At 41.8% G+C, this 25,737-nt stretch overlaps 1 long non-coding RNA gene across 1 annotated transcript; it reads left to right on the plus strand.

Annotated features, from left to right (window-relative positions):
- Window positions 1-1,912: 1,912 nt before the first annotated feature.
- On the plus strand, window positions 1,913-25,459 carry LOC138690273 (uncharacterized). Its single transcript, XR_011329074.1, has 3 exons — window positions 1,913-2,755; window positions 14,126-14,288; window positions 25,295-25,459. It is a non-coding gene; the product is annotated as an uncharacterized lncRNA (long non-coding RNA).
- Window positions 25,460-25,737: the final 278 nt, after the last annotated feature.

Genomic DNA, 25,737 nt, shown 5'->3' on the forward strand with positions numbered 1-25,737 from the left:
TGGGAGAGTTAAAATCGCTTTGGAGACAAGCCAGCGACACACAGAAAAGAAACGTAGGTGCCCCTGCCTTTAAACCCACCCCAGAAACAGGTGGGTTACAGGAGACGGGCCTCCATTCTGGTTTTAAGAGCCTGTTAAGCATTGGGGTGTTGCTTTTCCCCGTGCGGCTGGGAAGCCGCCCTTTATTTTGTGCCGTGCTGAATAAATCTCAGCATCTCCCCTCGGTCTCCATGGGACAAGACTGCTGCTGGGGGACGGCGGGCTCAGCCAGGCGTGATGGCAGGACAAGGGGACCGACTGCGGCAAAAGACTTTCGGATTGGGAAATACTCCGTCAGAGAAAAGGGAGAGGTTGGGAGAGGGCAGAGAGGGGAGAAGGAGGCGGAGAAGGGGAGCGGGACAAAGCCGGCCGGTGGGTATTCATGGCATCCTAAACCCCTCAATAGGGCATTGTCCCCAGGCTGGGCTGCTTTCCCTGGAGGTGGCCAGCTGGAAGGTAGCCTGGGGGGCCCAAGGTGGCCCCGGAGGCACAGCCCCCCCCCCCCCCCCCCCCCCGCAGTTAGGGAAACATGGAGCGTCTTCCCCAAAATCCACGCGACGCTGGCTGTGTTTATTCAGGCCCCAGCGACCAGCTGTCAGGAGCCTGTGAATGACGAGAGATTTTTTAATGATGGCGCTTTCAACCATAATGATCAGTTTGTGGCGCTTTTCCATTTTCAAAGCTGTTTTATTTTCCAAGGAAAAAGGCTGAAACCTTTCTTTAATGAAACGGGAAGACCAAGACCCTCCTTTACATCTGTGTCTTTCTCCACCCCGATGGAGGAGCTCATTATCATGGGCTTTTCAGGCCCACAAAGACGGGCTCAGCTAATACTCCACAGCACATTTCTCATGCTTATTCCTGCCTTTTTTTTTTTTTTTTTTTTTCAGTCCAGTTTCAGCAAACGATCTGGGGGGAACATTTCTGATTTGAGCTTTAGGAGGGAGGGAAGGAGGGAGGGAGATTACTTCAGATCGGGGGAAGTGGCAAAGCTTTTACTTAACTATAAGCACATGAACATGCTCACTGAAATCACTGGAAATGCAATATACCTGCCAGGGGCCTTGGTTCTCTTCCCAGCTCAGTCATTGCACAGTGCAAGTACCAGGATTCCCCACCTGTGAAATAGGGCAAGCAGACTTGCCTCCTTTGGACACTGTTACACACCTTCAAAAAAGCCCATAAAAGCCAGGTAACATTATTATCTATGTCCATAAACCCAGCAGTAAGTTCAAGCGCTTTACTGCATCAATGTCCTTCAGCATGAGAGAAGGGTAGGAAAGGGAAAAAAGTAAACAGTATAAATGAACCATTTAAAACATATCTGAAGTTAAAAAAAAAAAATTGAACCAGGTGTTTTGACTGCAAGCAACACTTTGATCCCATAGTTTTTAGCATGTTTGTTAAATAGGACTTTATCAGGAGACCAATGAAACTGAGGAAAGGACTCCCATTGGTTTCAAACACCATTAGACAACACCAGCAGAGCCTGTTCCACCGAGATAACCAAAGGTTGGTATGTAGTAGATAAATGCCTGCTACGAGATGCACAGAGTCAGAGGCCATTTCTGACCCAGGGGAAATCTGGGCCAAACAGGTCCATGTCCTTACTGTTATTTGAAGAAGATCCCCAAAGTTCAGACTTGAGAGCTTAACAGTTAGTCCTGCAGCACCTCAACACCGTGTTCCTCCTGTGAGATCCAGACCTAGGTGCTAGCACATCAGTGTTACATCAGTAAAAGGAAAAAGTGGGGTGACTATGAATAAGACCTGTAACAGCTGAGCAGGAAGAAACCTAAAAGAGACAGCAAAAAGGCCATGAAACACCGAGCAGGACAAGAGCCTGGCTTCCAGTTGGGGGGGGTCTCGTCAGAAAAGTCAGCTCCCGTTGTATAAAATGGGGAGCTCAGGTGGACAGCATGGTTGCTGTGTGTCTGCTAGCTGGTTTCATCTGATGGCCTCGGTCAAAAAAAATCCAAACTCCTCTGAGTAGCAGACAGCCCTTCTCGTTTACAAGAACAGCTAGTACTTTTCATAATGGCCAGATTATGTTGATCTGCTGGTCTCCATTCTGTGAACAAAGACTAATTAAGCACTTGCTGAGGCAGAATGGTTTTGATAGGGATGCTCGCATGCTTAAAATTTGCTATCTGTTACTCGTTTGCTGAATTGCCTTTGCATACAAAATGAACTGAGACAAAAGTTGCTTCTGGCTATCATCCCACTTCCCTGTCTGTGGCCTTAGCACAAATCCAGTGCAACTTAAGACTGCTTGAATTTATGCCTATGAACTTAAGATTGATTGAATTTAACAAAGCTTTATATACACATATAGTATCAAGAGTATCTTGTGCTCTGGTCACACTTCCTCTTCTGCATGAAATCCCAAATCACAAGCAGAACCTCCCATATCATGCTGGTACATCATAGAAAACAGTCATGTTATACCAGATAATTGAGGTTACTGGTTTTACACTACAAAAACTTTTCCACGGTTATAGCTTTATTGGTCTAAGTAACAGTGTTTTTCTTATTTGCTTTTTTCCTTTTGCTGTTTCTGTGGAGAAAAAAATGGAATGCAGAAACTTGAAAAATGAGCTGAGCCTTTCGCTAGATGATCAAACGATGAGAAGAGTCATGCCAAGAGACAGTGTGAAGAAAATCAGCCGCTCGGCTTAGACAAAGAGAAGGATCTTCTGATCAATTAGACAGAAAGGTAGGACCCAAGAGTCACGGATGCTTTTTTTTTATTACTTGTCCATAGCAAATGTCTGGATCCAGAAAACTCCTCTAAATGTAAGAGCGTGGGGCAGAAGTGTCTCTTGGAAAAAAGATTTTTCCTGCCACCAGTCCCCCCCAGATGAGAGGCTACAACACGCTGAAATAAATTAATCTGGGCCCCACTGCTGCTCCTCACCGAGCTATGGGGATGTGAGAGGGAAGAATGGGGGGGCTCAGTGGGAGGACGGAGCAGCCAGGGCCAGGCTGGGAGCTCAGCCCCTTCCCACCTCAGCACAGGAGAAAGGAAACTCAAAACCCCGACTGGGGACTGCCTGAGCTTGTTTTTCCCTTGTGTGGAAAGCACATAGGGCATGGTCTGTCCTGCAGAAATTAGACACTGAGAAGACCAATTAAGTCATTCAGTTCGACTCCCTGAGGCCAATTCAAAGACTGTTCTCTCTGCTGGATGCTCTATTGTGGGGGGTTTGCGGTGTAATTTTAAAAGTCCCAAGTGACAGTGCTTTCATTATTTCCCTGGGGAAACTACTCCACAATCTAATATATTTCACTGTCAAGAAGTTTTTCTTGAAATTCCTCTTAAAATTTCACTCCTGATTTCCTACCATTTACTCCATTATATGTATTATGCTATGCTAAATGTAGATTATTAGTTATACTAAAAATTTCATCTCTGTTTCCCAAATGTTGGTAGAATGTCACAATATCCTGTCTTTGTCATTGTTTAGCCAGAATGAGTTTTACTGTGATTTTTTTTTTTTTTTTAGTTCAGGCCTTTCCTGAATTATGTTGATCCCCTCTAGGCACCTTTCCCATACACAGTGTATCTGCTGTAGTGATGCAATATTCCAGATGCTGGTTCTTATACAACCTTGATGCATAAAATACTTCCCCTGCCTTTGCAACACATTGACTGTTGAGGGTGATTTTATTTCTCTCATGTCAGCTCGTACTTGAAGTGCATGCCTAATTTCACTGTCCATGCTCACCAGTGAATCTCTGTCATTAGTACCAGTCCCCAGTCCTTTTACTTCTGTGTTTGGAATTATATTTTCTAGTGTGCATCAGATCATATATTTCATAATTCAGTCTCATTTTAGTATGTTTGTTCATGTTTCTAGAAGATCACAATTTATGCTGTTTTTCTGTACTTAATTCTCCACTATGAAATCTTTCGTATTAGTTAATCGCAATAGCACCACATAGTTCTCATGGATTAGGGTCTTTCTCTATGTCCAGTGGTGTAATGCAGTATGTTAACAATTCATACTGTGTTATTCATTGTTATTCTTTACCTATTGTCTTTTGTAACTTTTGATATACATTACGCTTTTTTGTGTAAGAACATCTCAAGTTTTAGAAAAAGATTTCAGGAAATGCATTATGCATGTCTATCCAAATAAAGCAACGAAACATCTATAGTTAAACTGATTTTTCTTTTTTTTTTTTGTAAATGTGAAGCATTTACAAGGATCCCTCTTGATTTTTTTTTTAAATAAGTGTTATATGTACCTTTCTGCTCAAGATTTTTTGTACCTTCTCCCATCCCATGTTTCTTCCAAAAGTAGGTTGACCTTCATGCAGTAGCATTATTAGGAGATTTTATTATTACGTTAAGCCATACTGTCACCTGAAATTGCAGACTTGTTGAGAGTGATGTTTTCCTAGACTTTTTCTTTCGTCCTTCATAACAAATGCTGTGTTGAAAACCTATTTTTTCCCTGCAAGTTTTACAAAGTCCATTCCTGCATTCATGCACGGAGTCAATGCTGATCCTGTGGGCATCACAAGAAAAGCATGTGAATAACACCAGTAGATGCCTGAATGATCCTGATTATTTGCACAAAACAAGGCGGCCATATGTCACTGTTTAAGTCCAAATGAAGAAATTGTCAGAAAAAGATAAAATTACTCTGATTTGTCAGCCTGTCTTATTCTAACAAAACCCTGCGTTGGCAAAATGTCTTTCTGGACAGAAAGTTCATAGTCTCTTTTGACAGTCACTGGAGATAGACTGTGTTAATATGAATGACTTTACCTTTTATAAATGCCACCTGTATTACCAACATTGATTTGAAGGTGACATAATTTTCTTGCAAAACCCATTAGGTTTTTATGCTCTTGGCAAGCAGCTCTGCTTTGATGATTAGACATAGTAACTCTTCTTTTAAGCAAGGAACCTCAAATATTTGCCTCGGCTCTTATGTGCGGGCTGCGTAACCAGACATAAAGTAGATGATTTAGCTTAAAGTTATGTTAATGATCTGACACTTCTTTCTGCATTTAGCTATTTAAGCACAACACTTTAATTATGGCTATATAATCATCAATATCTGTAATGACACATTGTGGGTGATGCTGTCAAACAGGATAAGCACGCTCCTACTCCTTCAAAGCCTTTGTGATCACACAGTCCTTGTTATACAGCATCTTTCATTCAGAACTAAATTACACTAAACCCTCTCACTTTGACATCTCTTCTTATCAGACGAACTGCTTGCTCCTCAAAAAAAAGTTTGCAACTCAACTGTATGTTTCCTGGAAGTCGGATATTTCTGTCTCCTAAATGATAACTGTTATGATGGTCACTACAATAAATCCCCAAATGATAACCTCAGAGAGATGAAGGCTAAATCTGCAAGGGAATTCAGGTGCCCCAAAGGTTCAATATTCTAGTACCTAGGTGAGAACATGGAGGTACATGACATTTCTTAATGTATACGTATACAGATTTCAGATGTCTCCAGCTCCTAGGCAGCAGCTGTGAGAACATACTGAGGACCCATATTTTAATTCAGTCACTTAAATTTCACTTTAGGTAGCTAAGTTCTTTTATGGCTTTGGCCCTGATTGACTAATTAGACGAGAGGGAGGAAGGAAGTATTACCCTTATTTTACAAATGAGGAAGCCAGTACAGAGAGATTAAATGCTTTGCCTAAGGAAATGTAAGAAACTTGAGGCAGAGTCAGGAAGGTCCATTTAAGCTGTGCTTCAGATCTAGATCTCCTTAGTCTCTGATTCCAGTGTCTTAACAAAAAGGCCTTTCTTCCTCACTTCTCTCAGCCACGTCAGCTCACAAATGCTGCTGAACTGGACATGTTGAGACTATAGCTCTATTTACTTTCCTTTTTTTGTGTGCGTTTTCTGGTGAAACGATTAATTCTTCTCTTTTAGGTAGGTTTTTGTGCCATGACAATCCCCCCTGGTTTGCAAGTGCCACTAAGTAAAACCTTCAGCAACATAGCTAGCATCTGTCACAGGCTGTTGGCATCTTCGTCGTCTCCCCAGGGAAGGAGTGTTGTTTTGGTATGATTTCTGCAAACACATGTGCTGCCAGGTATCTGTGTTCGAGGAGGCAGGCGAAGGTGAAAGTGCACCTTGCCCTGCCAGCCGTCGCGGTGAGGTTACGGCGGTCTCTGCTCTCCTAGGCACTGCACGCAAAATCGCGCGTTGCTCTCCCAGGGGCGGCATTGCCGGAGCTGGGATGCTCCCGTTATAGGAAGGGAAGGCGAGGAGAGCAGAGCTGGGAAGCGGAGCCAAGGGAGGCCACAGAGGGCTGGCACATCTCCTCCCGCTGCCGCCGGGCGGGCAGGGAGCAACTGCTGCCGGTTTTGACCTTGCCCTCCAGCAGCAACTTTGGCTTCCCGCAGGTCTGGCACGGGCAGAGCAAGGCAGCGTGGCCACGGTCACTTTTCTGCCAGTAGAAACCTGCCATTCCTGGGAAATGGCCGGCTTGGCCTTTCTCCCAACCACCCTGGCTCCAGCCTTTGCCTGGCTTCTAAGTAAACTGAGGCCAACCACTTCCAGCACGTCAAGAGCGGTGGCACTGGCATCTCTCAGGTGGGATGCAGGGCTGCAGGGCCATGAACCTCAGCAGCAGCCACAGCATTTTAGGTCTTTACAGGTTCACTCGTGGAAACTGGGAGATCCAGGCCCTGGAGCCGTTGGGCTCCAGGTAACCTCTCTGGCTTCTGGGTGGCAGAGTTTAGGAAACATATTTAGGTAGGGATGGAAATGCGAACTCTGGCATCCAATGCAGCCCACCAAGAGCAGTTCTTTGCAAGCCCACTGACCTTTCACACAAAGTTTGGCCACACTTGGTCTCTTTTCATAGAACATCTCGGGTTTAGTTATAAGGTGCTTTCTAATGAAATATACCTTGTTTTAAAAATGTCCATCCATCTCTGCTTTGGCTTGACCGCTTCTGTGACGCTACCTCCGGCAGCCCTGAAGTTGGCTTTTGCTAGCTTCTGGGTAAACTCAGAGCTATGAAACTGGGTGCCAGCTGGCCAGAAATGAGGTCTACGATGTGGATTTCCTCAGCACTGGACTAACAGATGGTCAAAGAGAGGAGAGCCCTCTGTTCGAGTGTTGCGCTGGCAGCTGCCCTCAGAAATGGCACCAGCTGTTGAACATTTTGTTTCCCAGGCTGAGGAGGGGCATAGGGCACTTCTCGGGGCTCCTTGAGGGTGTCTGTTACTTCCTGATGGGATGCAAGAAAGTACTGAATTCAGGGAATATAGGTGGGCTGTTTGCTGGTGGGAGGGAAGGAGCAGGTCTATGCCACTTGGAAAGCTCCCTGAATATGTGTGATTTTGTTGGCAACATAGAAGTGGTCCCTTGGTGGTTTATCTAGCGTTCAGCTTTGTTACATGCCACAGCCATCCAAGTCTGATGAAGTATTTTGTCAGGGTGTACAGCGATCTGGGGCAGGATTTGATACTTTCTTTAGGGGTTAACAAGAAGCCTCTCTCGGTTTACTCTTTCACCTTCACGTTAATACTTTCCTTCCTGCCCTCCTGGTTCTCTTCTCCAAATGTGACTTCTGTCAGACATTCAAGGTGAGCGTGTTGGATGCCTGCAATAATGAGATACAAGGGAGGCAAAGCTGATCCCAAATTTTCCTTATCGTTTTACTCCTATATAGGAACTGACATCTTCCAAATGCCTGTAAGCAAGTTGAAAATGGTAATCCACACAGGTCTGGTTTCTCCATAATTCAAACAGATTGAATAAATCTGGGCAGCCTGTGTTTGAACTGCAGCAGAGGCCCTACAGTATTAATGCTGTGATACCACACAGTTTTTCTTTCTGCTTGTTAGGAAAACGGTACACCGATGGTTCTGCCACAGATAAAGCTGCGCAGGTGTTCTCCCTAATAGGAATTACATCAAAGCTTGGTACAGAAAATATGCTGTCTCCATAATGTGATTTTGAAAAAAAAAAAAAAAAAGAAAATGTTTTTGGAGGCAGAGCTTTTTAATTAAAAAAAAGTCCACACAGCAATATCGTCCATCATTCCTCCTGCCGTCAAACCCTCAAGCTGACACTTGAAAGATACAGCAAGCGATAACGAGCCTGAACTTCATCCCACTCTAACCAGTAGTGACCCTGGTGCTGACTTAGGCTGTATGTCAGGAAAACTTCTGCAGACCATGATTGCAGAGTAGTGGGCTCCTTAGAAGGCTGTGACTCTGGGGAGACACTGTGATAGGGGCCCTTTTATGTCAAAAACCAGTCATTATTCTCAAAGACAACAGTTAATTTTCAAATAAGCTCAAATAAAGACACAGTTAATTTTTCACGTCTTCTTTCGCCATCATAATTTGGAAAATATAAGTAAATTCTAAGGTCCCAGTGATTCAGAAACTGGCAGCTCTGTTAGTGTGGCAGAAATCTATACTATAAGCACTTGCTTCTCCTTTCCTCTTTATTCCTGTCACCTCTGCCATTGGAATCAGATACTCTCCAAATTGAAAACAGGTATCTGATCCAGAAGAGTGCATTTCCCATTAAATGCAATGAATCCTGATGCAACCTGATTGGATACAAATGAACTGCAGAAAATGAAAGAAAAAGGCCAGTTTGCAGTGTAGGTGCAGTCTCTTAATATGGCTAACTGAAGATCCAGGTGGCTGGGGAAAAAAGGCCAATCAACTGCTATTACTGCAAGCACTCAGCAAACCTAAATACCTTCCAGTCTCTCCATCATTAAGTGTTAGGAATCTGGAACAGAATTGGTTCTTTACTGGAACTGCTGTTTTAATAAGGATTGATATCTGTTTAGAAGAGAATTTTTTTTTTTTCCTTTTGACGAACATTTCTGCCCTGTATTATGGGCTTGACCCAGTTACCACTGATAGTGGTAAAAGTCAACCGTAGCTGCGCTGAAGACAAGAGGTATGTGTGTGCCCAAGAGAGGTGGACGGGAGTTCAATCAGGCCCCATGCGTGTAAAAACAGGCCACAGAAAATCTATTGCTTTAATTGCCTCTTAAAAGATTGACATGGTCTAATTTCTTATGGTTAAACACCATCATTTATGATGAACAGGATGATTACCTTGAGCATTCAGCACCAATTACTAAGCCCTCCCTCCCTCCCCGCCAATATTATTTTACTCAATTCTTTTCACAGCAACAATCTCCATCCCTCAGACCATCCCTTTGCTTGAAAAAAATAATTACTAGCTAAACTAATTCCTGGGCAAGCCTCTATATTTCTTCCCACATATACATCCTATATTGAGGCGCAGTGCTAAACCTCTGGCCATCACAGCAATTTACTGTTTTTAATGGCTGGAATATTTCACCTCCCTGTTAAATATCCCTTTGCCCTTTGTTAAGTTTGTTGCCTATTAAATTGCATGTCTAGCTTTGGAGCTTATGTTGCTGCACCCCTGCTGCTTTAGCTCCTTATCTCCATAGGATTTTCTGTAGCACACACAGCCAGTGGATGAATTTGCACATATTTGCAGTGTGGAGCCTTGACTTTTACTGCTTGCATGTAAATGAAAAAGAAAAAAAAAAAAGAAGAAAAAAAAAAGAAGAAGAAGTCATTTCCTTTTCGTGATCAGCAATTCATCATCACTAAAGCACTGGGAGGAAAACAGTTATCAACTTCCCATTTTAGGTTGTAACTTCAAAGCAAACCTTTGATTTGAATGCCAGACTCTGAATGCTGGGGAAAAAGGGGGGAGGAATAGGAGGGGGGAGAGGAGGGAAGGAAGTAGGAGGGACTGGACCGTCACCTTGTGGTGGTGACAGCACCCACCATCACAGAGAGAAAAACAGCTTGTTAAGGTACCAGAACAGCCACTGGTTTCTTACTCGCCTTGTTTACGCTCATTCAGGGATTAAGGGAGCCACGGCAGGAGCCCACATTCAAATCCATCCTCACAGTCAAAACTTACTCTGATTCTTTTGGAAATCATCTGCCTTTAGGGTATGAAATATCTAATAAGTAAATGAAAAAGCCTGTATTTTCATAGGCTTCTGGGAGACTGACTGCGCTGTACCCTCTTGCTTGCTTTTTTTTCACTTGGAGCACTTAAATTCAGCATCCGTTCATGGAGGTACATGTTTCTGACAAATTTCAATTAAAATTGTAGATAGTCTGTGTCATAAACAGCCCTTTTTATTGCTACATGTTTTTACAGTAAGATAGAGAATTTAATTCCCTGCAGAGCTTGTTTAAAGGCTTTAAGTGCCTGCCTGAGCCCAGATCCATCTTTCAGGAACCTGTTTTTCTGCTTGTAATAGAGCAGCCCCTCTTGAGCTCCTTCTCTTCCTCCTTCTCTGCCTCTCTCATTCTCTCTCCCTCTTTTTAAAATTTCATTATTCTATAGCCAGCATACTCAAGGCTGTTTACAGAACTGATACCTTGGGTACATTAGTACCACATTGATTACGGTTGGAAATAATCACAGGAAGCCACGTGTAACTCCCACCCCTTGTCCTTTGTGCCGTGTAAGCACATTCTTTTTGGCCAAATGAAAGGAGGATATTCTGTATACAAGCTATTTCCAAGTCTTGAAAATGTTCCATATAGGTACCTTTGAGGATTTTCTTCGGCCTATTTTTGTGTCAGTCTCCTGAAACTATCATATATCAAAAGCCATGTTATTCCTTCGTTCAAATCCATTGTACTACTGAAAATACTGCTTAATCCATTTCCTCTGAGGGAGGGAAGTGGGCTGTTGATTTTTGAAATGGTCACGCTATTCTTACGCATTAAGTTATTCAGTAAAAATTCCTATTAAAAGACCATTAATATACATGCACTGGCAACACCTTTGCAGAAATCTCCTAGGTTTTTAAAGAGAGCACGGAGAGCCTGACTCCAACGAGCATTTTGTCATTTGTTTCCGTCAGAGCACAGCTCAGTGCCAGATTACATCTTACCTCAGTGTTTATTTCTACAGTAAGCAGATACGCCTAATAAGACATTGGCGAGATTTCGAATTTAAAACACAGCCCATTCCAAACCCTAGGCTGCCTGTTTAGGACCTTCACTCGTTTCCGTACGATCCCATCCTTAGCGGAGCAGCACCTAATCCTCTCCTTTCTCAGCAGAATATTCTTTTTGGCAGAAGGGCGTGAGGGGTAATTAAGGGGCCTGGCCCCCGGTTGTATTGTCGGTAGTCCTTTATTTGCAGCCCGCTGCTGCTGTGCTCAGCGGAAGGAGGGATGCTGTGCCGGAGGGATGCTCTGGGATTGGGGTTTGACCCCTTCCACCTGCGGCAGAAAGGCAAAAGCTCCCCGTGCGCTCTGAGGGCAGACTGTGCGCCCTGGAGAGGGTCTCTCCTCCTCCTCCCGAAACCCACGCAGTAATTTTAATCAGGTCACTCTGTCCGTTTAAGGGCGACAACAAGTCATAGCTGGCATAAACAGGGCCTCGAAGTATGTGCCTGCCATTCGCAAACAGGAAAAAAGGAAAGAAGAATTGCTGTTTTCCTAGAGCCATTTGAAATTAGTGGGGTCATTAAAAGCTTTTATTCAAATAAATAAATTCATAAAATTGCTTAGAACTCAATAGCGCAGGATGTCTAATCAATAGTAATTCATTTTCAGAATTGCCGTCTGTTACACAAGCCAGGAATTGCAAGAGGTAAATCACGGCAAACACTGCATGCACAGACAGGATCCATTATATCACAGCAGGGGTCACACTGGAATCACTTCATCTGTTTTTAAGGTTTGAAAGCCCAGGATGCAGCGGATTTTCAAACAGGCCCATCTGTGTGATATTTCTGGCCACAGATCTCTGGTTTCCCCACCAACGGTGGTAACTAAATCTCTGTGATGTACTCCATGCCACGGGATGGATTATTTGCATTAGGAGTAATCTTCTGGTGACTCTGCAGGTGTCTGTAGCCAGCAGAATGAATTGCAGGGCTGAGCTTAAGCAACTTTGTTTCTGAACATGGTTTCAGCTCGAAAATGATTAGAGTGGGTAGCTGAACTTTTGGAGCTGTAGCCTCTGCCCTGCACTATAATTATGGCCTAACTTATACACAAAAGGACCAAAGCTGGAGCAGGGCCACTCTTTCTCCATTTTTTTGCTGAGCTTTCTGAATAACAAAAACAAAAAAGAAAAATAAAAAGCCAAACCCAGCCCCTTGCAGGCTTGCTACTGCCTGCTACTCACCTAACTGGAATTTTCTGACAGTAAATTCCAATTCATTTAAAGTTCTGGTTTTAATTCTGTCCGCAGATGATTGTGAGAAATTCACTTTTATAGTTTGGAGGCATTCCACCTGGAAAAAACTAGCTCTGGAAAATGATATTTCCATCTGTTAAAAAACGGGAGGGAGTGGAGGGGGCAGGGCAGGGAATAAATGATGGTCTATGTAGATTAGGGCCAACATTTTCAAAAACAGGAACTAAAGTTAGCCTTGTGTATTCATACTGAGACACAAATAAATATATAGTGCTTTGGGAAATTGTGCTAAGCCTCTGCTAGCTCTGTCTTGTTGTTTTTTTTAACCTGACCTCATCATTTCAGGCCATAGTCAGCTGCCCAAATGTGGATGAGAGAGAAGCTCGTGCTCATCCTTCTTTGCGACAGTGTTGACCCATGTCGCAGGGAGCAGGGTCCGTGTTTCTCTCTTCCTGCGGAGGAGTGAAGTGCCAATCCAGGCTAGAGAGCCCACAGATCTGTTCGTGGATAAAGGTTAAATACTCCAGCCTGCCATGATGTTGAACTTCTGTCTGGCTACATTTCCTTTAACAGCAGCTTCCACAGGAAAATTACAAACCCACAAATTTCTGCTTAGTATTTTAATTGTCTACAACACATTGCTGGGAGCTACAGTGAGTTTTGTAATCAGCATATGTAGCTGGTACTGAAAGACCAAAGTAACAGCAAGTCCAATTCAAGCAAGACCACTTAGCACAAAATTACATTCTGCTAATCCTACTGAAACAACCACATCCAAAATGTCAAGGGACATGGCTGTGCTTTCAAACCCTTGTGATCAGAGTACAATTTATTTTAAAAAGTTATGTGGCTGCAGCTTCCCCCCATTTCTTTGTTTGTTTCTTGCCTAAGAAAGGCATAAGGTGCAGTCAACGCTGAGTATTTTCTCCCTTTAAATGTGGGATTTCTGGGGGCTGATGTGAAGACTCTTGCCTTCCTTTCATTCCCATGCACAGTGGAAGAGAAGGCAAGTGCTTGCACCTTCTTGAAATATTTTTCTATCCCTTTAAGGCAGACCTGGATTTGCTGTAGCCTCTTTTTCCTTTCTGGACCGATGTTGAATTATTTTTTGCACAGTTGCTTTTGCTATTGTTTTCCTGTGTTTCATGTCATGTTGTATTTACTGGCTCACACTTCCCAGCTCTAAAATATCACTAGACAAAAATACCTGCCTCTACCTAAGCCCATCTCTAATTTTTCCCAGGTAAATAGCTTCATGAAGGACAGCAGGGCAGCACAGATGAGAGATGTTATCACTGAAGTGTGCACAGAGCATGACCACCTGGGCTGTAACTTCTGGGCAGATGGACTCATGCACTTCTCCAGTATCTTCTCCAGCAAAACTTCTACAAAACTAACTTTCCTGAGCAAGGATTGAACTTACTGCCTCTAAAACATACTGCACATAATTCAGCTTTGCACAGACGTAGAGGAAGCGCAACCATACTCCGTAAACCCTCATCAGATCAGACTCACAACCCGCAGGTATGCAGGCATATTAAGGTCCCTGCCTTTGCCTGAAAGCTACTCTCATTCAGGAAGGATGCTTAAAACTCCTCTCAAATTTAAACACCCTGTCTCATCTCTGGCCCTCGCACATGTGGAAACTAACACACAAGAGGAAATCCCGACCCACAGAAGCTCTTTTCACACACCACTTCTAGCTTGAAAGACAATTAATACAGCCTAATTTATGAGCCTGGGTTTGTAATAACCTTGTGCCGTTGAGCCGAGAGAATTAGTCCTATCCAGGCATCCTCTGAACTTGCATGAAGCATATGTGCTGCAATTTGGTGGTTTTGCTGCTGTTTGCTTTTAGCTGTACCCATTTGGCATGATCTAACAGTTTGACGTTTTCTCCTAACAGCAGATTTCACAAAGAACTTGCAAGCGCTTCCTGACCACCTGAGACCTGAAACTCCGGCGCAGCAGTTTCCCACTGCAGGATAGGATTTTCCCATGGGACCTGCTTCAGCAAGGGCTGGGCTGAAGCATGCATTGGTCTGCAAAATGAGCGATCCGCTCCTGTAGTGTAAGAAGTTCCTTCTCTCAAGGGTTAGGGCTGCTATAGTGCCCTGCCAAACCAGGGTGTTAGGGCTTAAAGTGTTCTTCCTCACTTTGGAGCTGTAAGGGGACAGGTTTAACAAGGCAGTGGTCACAAATGTACACACCTGTCGTGGTTTAACCCCAGCCAGCAACTAAGCACCACGCAGCCGCTCACTCACTCCCCCCCATCCAGTGGGATGGGGGAGAAAATCAGGAAAAGAAGTAAAACTCCTGGGTTGAGATAAGAACGATTTAATAGAACAGAAAAGAAGAGACTAATAATGATAATGATAACACTAATAAAATGACAACAGTAGTAATAAAAGGATTGAAATGTACAAATGATGTGCAGGGCAATTGCTCACCACCCGCCGACCGACACCCAGCCAGTCCCCAAGCGGCGAATCCCTCCCCCCCCCACTTCCCAGTTCCTAAACTAGATGGGACGTCCCATGGTATGGAATACACTGTTGGCCAGTTTGGGTCAGGTGCCCTGGCTGGGCGTGAGAAGCTGAAAAATCCTTGACTCTAGTCTAAACACTACTGAGCAACAACTGAAAACATCAGTGTTATCAACATTCTTCACATACTGAACTCAAAACATAGCACTGTACCAGCTACGGGGAAGACAGTTAACTACATCCCAGCTGAAACCAGGACAACACCAATCGGGGGAGGATGTGTGTGATCAAGGGGAAGGGAAGAAGGGATGAAAAAAAAAAGGGAAGGAGGAGAAAAGGAGAAAGGGAACCAGAGAGACAGGGATAGATACTACAAATACTGAAGCTCAGCTTGCTTGCACTTGCAGAAGGACATAAGGCAGAACAATGTCCCCTCAGCCCAAATTCCTGAAGAAAGATTGTTTTCTGTCAGTCCTCCCTTAAAATTGTATACAATGAAGAGGACCTAACAGCAGGAAAGCTGTTATTTCACTCCACTGATCATGTCTGATATCTTTCTGGTTCAATCTTCTTATGATTTGCATTGGTTTTGACCTTTGTTTTCTCTGCAATACGATCTCTGAAGACACATCACAAAATAGTTGTGGCTTTAAGTTTTTGCATCATCAGAGCATCCTTAGCTGTTCCCCAGAGATTTAGGTAGAAATCTTTTGTCTCTCATTTCCCCTGCATTGTTCTGAGACTTGCAGCAGATGCCAAACAGGCTATCCCACAGACAAAAATGTGTGAAATAGTTTCACTGGTCTAACCTCACAAGGTAATCAAAGAATGAGGAGGGGATAGAGTCAAATAATACAGCACTGGTGAAATCACTGTAGACAGACAGGGTAAATAAACCAAACCATTATCTTTATTTCTACTGTAGCTGGACTAACGCCCTAAATACCTCTACACCTGAACAAAATACGAGTAGCCATACAAACTTTGCAGTTGGAAGCTACTTTTTATTATAAAGGCTGCATTTGCTGGAGTGCCATAAATACAAAGCTAGCTGTGTTTTGAGCAGGAACGAGCACTAGCCTATGAATACCAAGTGGTCTCAAGATATTTAGTGACTTATGTAATTGATTGTGAGGGGAAAACAGGGCATTTTCCATTTAAAGAGAGGGAATGAATGAAATGGAGAGATAGCAGTCCGCAGAACAGCCAGTTCAGTAAGCTGAGGTGGAAGGGGACCTCGACGTACTAGGTAAACCTCAACCTGGAAAGCTTTCAGAGAACCACTGTCTGTTACTTTGGAAGCAGCAAGGCTTTTTTTATAGTAATAAAGGCTCGACATAGACTGCAACAGAGCCATTGCCACATTGCTACAGCATCCAGCACTAATATAGCCACATTTTACTGGATCCCAAAATTATTTTCAAAATTTTCACTGCACTTGTAATTGGGTCATGGTGATGAAAACAGTTCTTCATATGAGGGGTCGTTATGGCTGGCATAAAATCAAATATTTAGTTATCTGTCTTCCATTATATACTGAAACATATGATATTTATGATGTAATGAAATATTCAGGCTTAATGCTGAGACACTTATATCTTAGCCTCAGAATTCAGCGAGCTCCTGAAAACGTACTTTGCATACACAAGATGTATATTTCATATAAAAAGATGCGCACTGAAATATTAATAACATTTCCCTGAACTCTCTACATTGTATTCTGCAGAATATGACATACTTAAATGCACTCATTACATCGTGAGCTTTACCAGCTTCCACCAAAATGAGCTGTATCACTCAGCTTACTCATGCCGTCCACAGTATGCCATCCTCATTTCAGCCCATCCCAGGTATTCTGCACCTTCCCCCGTTGCCCAAACACGTGTGCTGATCTCCAAGAAAAATCTCTGAGAAACAAGGTTCATCCTGTGCCTGTCTCTTAAAGCTACTTTCCCCACCATACATGAACAAATTTTGCCAAAAGTGCTTTTTCTTCTGACAGTAATGCTTGCTGTTCGAGTTTCCTGACAAGCAATGAAGATTTCCCTTTTCTCTTTCATTCAGTTCACTAAAAAACCCCATTGTATTAGTTAACAATGAAAGCATATCAAACCAAGATAAAATGTTTAAATAGCTCTTAGCCACCACATTATGGCTAAATGACAATAATCCTCTTTCTAATTTATGCAAAAAATGCTTAGTTATCTCGCTGAATGAAAAGAGAAGTGGGTCTTTTGTATGTAAAAACACCATAATATGAAGTCCTTGTTTAAGTGAGAAAAGAGAGAACTCCTGCATATCTAAAAATCATTATAAAATTAAGTCATTTTTATGGGAGAAAGATATAAAAATGATGCAGGAACCCTAGAATTATATTGTACATTACCTGAACATACACATTCCATTTGAATTATTTCTTTGGCAATGTCTCCATAAGTTGATGCCATGATAGATTTTCAATGAATGTTTATTTTTCAGGGAAGTTCCTTTTTTTTCCCCTGCAATTGCTGTCATTACATTGCTAATGCAGAAGTTGTTATTAAATCACTTTGAAAAATGGGTTTACTCTCTTTCCAAAACAACTGGGGACACTGTTTCAACATCAGTCAAATGTACTCACTTCAGTCGTTTCTCATTACGTTAGCTGAGTCACGGACAATTACAGTTTTGTCCTGGTGTTTTCTGATTTGCCCACAAGATATTTGACCAAGATGTTCAGAAGTGGTTATTGACCCTAGCTACTCATCAGGAGGCAATTTAGTAGGATCTAATTTGGACACAGTCTAACCACCAGTCCTCTTTGTAACTTAGTTTAGTTGCCTAATTACCCCAGCTATTTTTAAAACTGCTGATCTTCCGGTATTATTACTTGTTTAGTTTCATCTGCTTGTCTCTGTTTATAGAATGAAGTAAAAAGCCTCATCTTCATCTTTGGCATCTTAAATCTATGAAACTCACTCAGAGGTGAAAGAAATGTCTTGGCAAGCTGTTTGTGCAACAGGAACAAATAATTGCCTCCAACTTGTTCTTATTTATGGTAATTTTTAATTCTTAAAGTATTACCAACAGGCTGAGATGAAAACCAGCAATACTCTGAAAAGTCGTCAAGTAACCTGCAATGTATCTCAGCACAAGAGGCAAAGAGGAGGACCGATTTGGAATGACAATAGACTGCTAAGTGTTACCACTCCACCATATACAAGCTTCATTACACAGTGAAGGAAGCCAGCTATATTGCATCATATTACTTGTATATTGAACTATTTTGACAAAGACATTTCATAATAGGGTACACGGTGGCTTGCAGAATACAATACACCAAATATGTGGTGGCTATATAAATATTTCAGTATGTTCTGCTGCTTTTTATGCGAAGTGCACATTTTCATTAGGTAACATACTTTTTTTTTTTTTCAAAGTACAGTGTATCGGTTTTACCTCATGATTCTTCCGCTATAGCAGTTTCCAGATTTTATTATATCATACATATGTTTCAGTACCCAGTGTAAGATCTTACTAAATATTAAGATCCTTATGGAAACCAGATGTATTTTCTGATGGCTTCGTATGGCTGTGTATAGGATCTTGATCTGTGGGCCTGCAATGGTTGCTGAGATGAAGTGTCAAGGTCAGGCATGATACTAATTACATGCCCTGAAGTTATGCCTTGCTAAAATGGAATGAGCCTTGATCAGCTGAATGCTTTTTATCAATTCCCCAAGACTCCTAACATTTTTCTGTATCTACCATCTTCGAAAAGATCAAGTGTGTTGATGACATCCATTAAAACTCAGACTTGGTCACCCGTTAAAGAAATCGCTCCCAGATGGAGCCCATCCAGGGCTGTAGAACAGAAGCTGCTACACTTTTTATTTTATTCTTTTTAATAGGCCAATACACAATTAATAGATTCTACCCACCGGGAATTTTCAGACTTGCTGTATATCTATTTGTATGTGCCATTTACAGGGCCTCCAACATAGCAGCATAAGGAGATAGTCCATTTTAAACAGGACTATCCCCATACCCCTGCACTCGTGCAGGCAGTGACTGGTATCACAGACAGAGCTAATGATGTGCCCATGGCACTGATGGATTAGAGCAGGGGTTAATCTTTGGAATATTTGCCTTCCAAACTTACTCATGTTTTTGAGTGCATGCAAGAAGAGGACTGCATCTACTGCAAGGAAAATTGCTTTTCATTGATTCTTCCCCCAGTGAGTGACTAGCATGGATCATCCTTTAAAAGCAACTGATACTAACCCCTGTTCTCCTAAATTCTACTGTTACATTAATTAGCTATGATAACTAAAACACTAAAGTGCAGTTATGTATCTCTGTGACCAAATGCAAGAAAAAGAGTTAGCTAGCCATCAGTCTGCAACAACAGAAGTGCTCTGAGGTGCTTAGAGCCAAACGACTCTATTATGAGTCCTAGTGCTGTATTTCTGACTCCATCTGCAAGCCTCAAGCAAAGAAAGTCTGAAAGCTCGGGCACCACTCTGCCACTTTCTGCTTACCATGACTTTATTAAAAATGCAATCCTGTTTGAATTAGAGTAGATAGATATGTCAGCGGAGTCTCAGGTATCAAAGATGAGCAGTCAATAGAACGGCTGAATGCCAGAATTTCACCCTCTGATTCAAGTACAAGAACATATTTTCCTATTTCATGTGGCTTTAGGCCAGTGTCTATGCACTAACTTAAAGCTCCCATTTAGATGCCGTGCCAACAGGATAAGAGCTCTGACCCTGCAGAGTTTTGGAAGAGGGAGCTAAGTCAGCTTGCACTACTTTCCCTTCTGGCTTACTTTGGAATAGTTTCCCTCTTTTCCTCCATTAGAGAGATACATTTCTTTCACTTCTCAGCCTGCAAAGCAACGCCCTTCCCTCTGCTGTGGAAAGGGTAGTACCCCTTGTCAGCCTTACCTCACTTGCTGTATCTTGTGTGTAAAAAGTTCTTTGCCGTTGTTTTAGGACAGGTTCTCCACTCCCGTTGTAATTAGTGCTAAGGGTCAAAACCCAGCCAGTTATGCTCAAGCCTATAATGACTTTTCTACTTCTAGTTCAATGGCTCAGAGATACTAGCAAAGATGAAGATCCAGATTCGAATTTTCTATAGGAATCACTGAATTAGCAATGATTCTATTTTTTTTCTGTGTCTCTCAATGAGCTGGATCAGAGAAGAGAAAACACTCTTGTCTGGACCATTCCCAATTTATGTGTATTTCCTTACAGAACAGATATCATTATTGTTGTGACACTTATGTTGCACATTTTTCTGTATTATGTTCAGTTGTAAATGGCCTAAAAAATTGAAAGGACACTTACTTTTTTTTTTTTTTAAGATGAGTTACATTTTAAGAACTCCTGAGTAATATTAATATCCTTAGTAAAGGACAAAGTGGTGAGCCGCAGACCTAAGTCACCCTCTGGGGATTTGACTACTTGCCTTTTTTCTTTGCTAAAAATCTGTGCACTTTTCAAACTGAAGGTTACATTAACATTACACAGAGAAAGTAAATTAATTTAACAAATTATCAATTTGTGGAGTTTCTTGAACATGCAGTAACACGCACACAAAGCAGCTCTTTGTGATCCCACAGATGTCCTGTCTTCAGCGCACAGCTTCATTAATCATGTGCTATGCATGTTATTGTCTAAATTGCAGTGCCATTTGAGACAGGGAAAACATTGGGAAAGAAATGTTACTTACTCTTTGCACACCAGTAAAGATTACAAATAAGCAGAGGGCTTAAAAAGACTATCAAGTTAGTGCTGTGAAGATTTCATTTTATTCTTAAAACTGCTGTGATCCACTCAACCAAAATTTCTTTTATGTTGGTTTCTATATTTCTAAAGGAAAACTGAGCATATCCAGCACTACATATCCAGTTCATGCAAGAAAAGCTGAAATCTCTAGTTACGTCCCAAGAGCGGGAAGGCAAAGGTTTGCCCCTTGGGTTGGGTTATGCCTCTAGGAAATCTAGAAAATGCTACTATAGTTAGTGTGATTCTGTTACAGTGAAGCTGCACAACATGACCTCTACCCCTAGTGCAATACTGGTACAGGCATTGGACTAAATTTCCCCCCTTCCTAAATGGTGAACGAAACTCAGCCAGGCCAGAGTTTCACTACTTCACACAGGTTTTTACAATATCCATATTCCAATGGCCACTGCTGGCTGCCGTCTCCCATTTTCTTTTGCTGGATAAACATATAAACAGCTGGCTATACATAAAAATCATGTGTGAGCTATACTTTGAGAGAGCCTTAGTAATCTGATATGAAGTGTGAGGACCCTGTTGGCCTAATCCAAGGATATCTGTTGCTTGAGGGTAGGACCTTCTCTGCAGTATCAAGCTAGATGTCAGCACTTAAATAGCAGAGAGACTGTGGCTTAAAATGCTTCCCTTCCAACTACATCCCTAGCAGTCACCAATCATTTGACCTGAATACTTTGAAATGGACTGTTGTCTAATATATCCTGTCAGAAATTCTTCATATAGCCTTTCTCAAATGTAATTCACATATTCCATGACTCACAGATTCCATGATTTCTTTGCCTAGTTACCTATAACCACTTAATTTAATGATGGAGACAATTTGACAAATATAGGAAAGGTCACATTTGTATCTCTAAGAAGGTGATGAGGAGTTTACAGTTTGAAGGACAGGTAGAATTCAGAGACCACAAGAGCAGAGGATAGCATGTATTTCTTCAACTTGCTGATATATATGTAAATACTTCAAAAAAGCATCTGCCATTAAAAATGTTTGGATTCTTTATACAACAGAGCAAAGAATGGACAAATAAACTAGTAAAGTGAGGGTATTAGCAAACAAAAATCCTAAGCAAAACTAAGAAAAAGGCCACTAAGAAGGGGTTAAAGAGGGAGAAGTCACAGATGTGGACAGAAAGACCTCTCATTCAACGAAACCATAAAATCACTCTTATAGATATCCTTAGGGAAGGAATGCTGCAATTAGGATCCTTAATCTGGAAAGGCTTACTTGTTACTTCAATCAAGATGAAAAGTAAGGTCAGAAAGCAAAAAAAGGTTGTTTGAAATCAACTTTTTTGTTGGGCTAGAGGGTGAGGGAGAGTCCTTCAGCTACTTCAGGCTAAACAATGGCAGTAACTCTGCATCGTCAGTTCAGCCCTCACTTCAGTCTGATGCCTTATCAGGAGTTGACACAAATTCACCAATATTTTGTGCTGCTGATATTCTTACTTATGTACCCTACTGGGTGTGAGCAGCCAAAGAGCGTGACTGTAGATCATATCCCTGTAACCTTGCTAATGATTCATGCATGCCTGACAATGGAGGGGGAAAGGTTAAAACAGGCTTCCAGTCCTGGCAAACAGCTCAGAGCACGGCAAATTGGAATTTCGGTACCTGTTGTTGAAGAAACTGTCATGTACCTTTTAGTCCTCCAAGGCATTCGGAAGAACACAAATGAAGCCCCTGCGATAGCTAGATATACAAAGGTACATCTGTAGGAGGCATCTAGTAAAGCTGTATGTCTAAACTATAAAAACATCAGGCAATTTTAACACTGCAGCTCCACCAGTACAAGAGGGGTTTGTGCATATCACTAGGGCCACAAATCAGTGGACTTGTCTCCGGATGCTGCCTTTAATGTGTTGGTGGAGGAGAAGGAGCATGAGTTAAAAACATGTTGCCCGTAGGATCCGTGTAGATCATAGCGATCCAGAAAGCTACACATTTCTTCTTTTTCAAGGACTGTTAATGGAATTTTAGCCAAAACCTTTCTTTTCACAGATGTGATATTTGCCAAAGAAATCCAGTGTATAGGCTTATTTAACTGCTTACTAAATTAGAAAAGATATTGTACCATGAAATTAAATTTAGTAAATGTGAACTATTTTGTTATAACATATTCAGCTCATAGTTGAATTGTCATTTTGAAATATTTAACATTTTGAATATGAGGTCCTTTTTTTAAGGCTAAAAGTTGTAAGTTAGATAACCCAGAAAGAAAATGTTTCCTGTCAGGTCAAGTTAAATTTGGGGGGTTGAATTTTTGACCACTGAGCAAATAATGTGTCTTTCACGCAATTGTGAAAGACTTTTAATTTGCTTTTTAAAAACTTTTTGTATGGTCTTGTATGGAATTTTTAAAATGTCTCCAGAAAGGAGACAAAGCTGAAACTTAACTACAAGAGAAGTTTGTTAGCAGTTGTTTTTCTTAATACATTGCTCCCATTTTCTCTGTTCTGTTTCCACACAATAATACCACTTGAGAAATGATAGGTAAGAAATAGTGAATATGAAATATGTATTTTTCGTAGAGTACATTCTCTCCACAGATTATGTGGCAAAATGTCTCAATAAAAAATCCACATATAAAAGGGACACAATGCTTCTCCCCCTTATTTTAAAAAACTATAAAGTAAGAATGACTTTTCACACACAAAATTTCACAAAAGTGTTTTCATTTCTTACCCAATGAACTGAATGGAATCCTCTAAAACCTATATTCAAGTTCCTTTAACTTCTTAAAATTCATTTGACAACTTCTATTTGTTCGTGTCCCTAAATTACTTTTCAGCTGTCATTGTAGCCACGTGGAACACAGGAAATGAAATTCCACATATTTCAAGCCTCAAACATGTGCATGCAAAACACAAGCCAGCCTGGAACAGTAAACACCTTTCCAACACAGCACCGTGCCCACCTCATACTCACACATTTTTTCCTATGGATTCAGAAGTATAAGATAAAATATTACAGAGCTACAACTTAAGGGGGAAAAAACCCCAACCCAAACCCCCCCAAAACCCTGCCTCAAAACCTTTAGTGCTTTAAGTAAATGGGCACCCATTAAGTATAATGTTTCTGAGCTAAATCCTACAGGGAAGAAAATGTTAGGCATTGCTTTGCAGTTTGCCAGATGTTTCCAGATTATTTTTCTCTTTCCATCACAGTCAAGTTAATCATTTTCAATAGGCCACCCTGCAATGAAAAGTAAAAGTAACTTCCTTAGACAGCTGCTTTGCATAAAGTGTTTGCTTTCAAGGAATATTGTACAGGCAGGAGATACTGGAAAGTAATAACAGAAAAAACTGGGGGAGGGAGAATGTGCTCCCCCTCCCCCTTAGCATTTCCCCATCCCCCCAAAAAACAAAAGATAAAAAGCTTTGTTGAAATATTAGGGGAGGCTAAACCAAAATCCATCGATGACATCAAAAAGCCTACTTGAGCTCGTGTGAAATATTGCCACCTCATTTTCCTTTACAGCAGTTAATAACTGTAGGGATACTGTCTAAACAGGCCTTAACATGTAAATAATGACTAAGTGGTAGGACAGTTCAGAAACAGGATATGCAATGAAGGGAGAAAAAAGCACAGGGAGAGTGGCTTAGATCAGAGCACAGGAACAGACCCAGGTCCGCTTGCTAACTGACTTCTTTTATACTTTTAAATAATTGCATTCATTATCCTCCAAGTGCTTGAGAAAATATTCCATGGCCACAGATTACACATGGAGAGATTTGAGACAACTCAGCTGGCAAACACATTTCTTTCTGGGAAAACCCCCACATACATCAATATAAAAAATGCAGACATAATTCTGGTGTTGAAAACCTCCTCAGTTTTTATTGCATAATTATTGTTTTTAAAGAATCAGGTTTTAAAAGACCCCTTGCCAAAAATATGATTTTATGGTAAAATAATGGGGTTTAAATTAGGCATAGGGAGTCCTCAGTATAACTGAGAATTTTAATGTTCACGATCATCTACTTTTCTAGTGTCTCAGACATCTGCTATATCTTTGGAAAGCTGTCATTATTGTAAGATTTTCATGACTTTATCTACTGAATCCAGCCTTTAAGATCATAGATGTCGTATAATACTCTGACTTATAAATACCAAAGAACGTTTGCTACATATACAGTAATTGCCATACAGAAGCAAAGACACATGCACACGCATATATCTAGAGAGACGTACGGGACATACATACATAAGTGTACTTACACATATATATACTTGGGGGGGTGGCATTAGCTAGTGGACATACGACACATTGGATTCAATTACGTGTCTGAATTTGATTATAGTCTCTTCTGTAGACAGATTTTGAATGTGATCCCATGACCCTGACCCAAAAGAAGAAATAATTTTGTTGATACACAGAATGTCGTACAAAACACATTGACATATACCACAAAACTACGAAGTATTGAGTCAGTAAGACTTGAAACATAGAATTTCTAGAGGCTCCAGTGGCTACTGCTGGATGGTAATTTTGTATTAATTTCATATTAATCATTAATTATGTCTTGAATTTTATATTAAATGCATTGTATTGAGGCACAGATATGTGCATTTTTCTTGAAATCAAGATACGTACATTATCCCGACCAGCTTTTGAGTTTTAGGAAGTTTGGGAATGTGAACTTCACAGCTAAAGCATAGCTCTAGCATTTTTGATACGTGTCAGTGAATAGTAGCCTTGTTTTCTTACAGACTATTTGTCTGGGCTTTTTCGCTTTTCAGTACAGCTCTTGTGCTTCTCTTCTAAATCTTCAGCTCTCCCCGTACCTGTGGTGTTATTAGAGACATTGCAAAACCGAGAAGCGAGCATCAGCTCAGGCCTCCCACCCTTTCTGTCCCTCCCCGTGCCCCCACACTCTCGTCTGTGGAAGCGAGTGGCGACAAGACCCCTTTTGACCCAGAGGTCAGCCCGGCTGCCTAAATACCGTGGTGAAGGTCCACTTGAGAGCATCTCGCCCGTCTCCAGCCACCTCCACGAGAGGCAAGCCCTCCGCCAATACCCAAGACTGCCCACCGTGTCCCAGACCACGTTAGGTGCCTATATTGAGGCAACCAAATTGAGCAAATGAAATCAGCCAGGCCGGGGGGGGGGGGCGGGGCACAGAAGCAGCCTTGGGGCGGCTGCAGCTTTTGCTGCAGCTCAGGCAGCTGCTGCCTTATGGAGCCTGGAAGGAGTAACCTGCCATCAAGGGATGCAGCAACGGGAGAGCATCGGGCACAAGTCT

Source organism: Haliaeetus albicilla, chromosome 21 (assembly GCF_947461875.1).
Source record: "Haliaeetus albicilla chromosome 21, bHalAlb1.1, whole genome shotgun sequence".
In the NCBI taxonomy this organism is placed as follows: Eukaryota; Metazoa; Chordata; class Aves; order Accipitriformes; family Accipitridae; genus Haliaeetus; species Haliaeetus albicilla.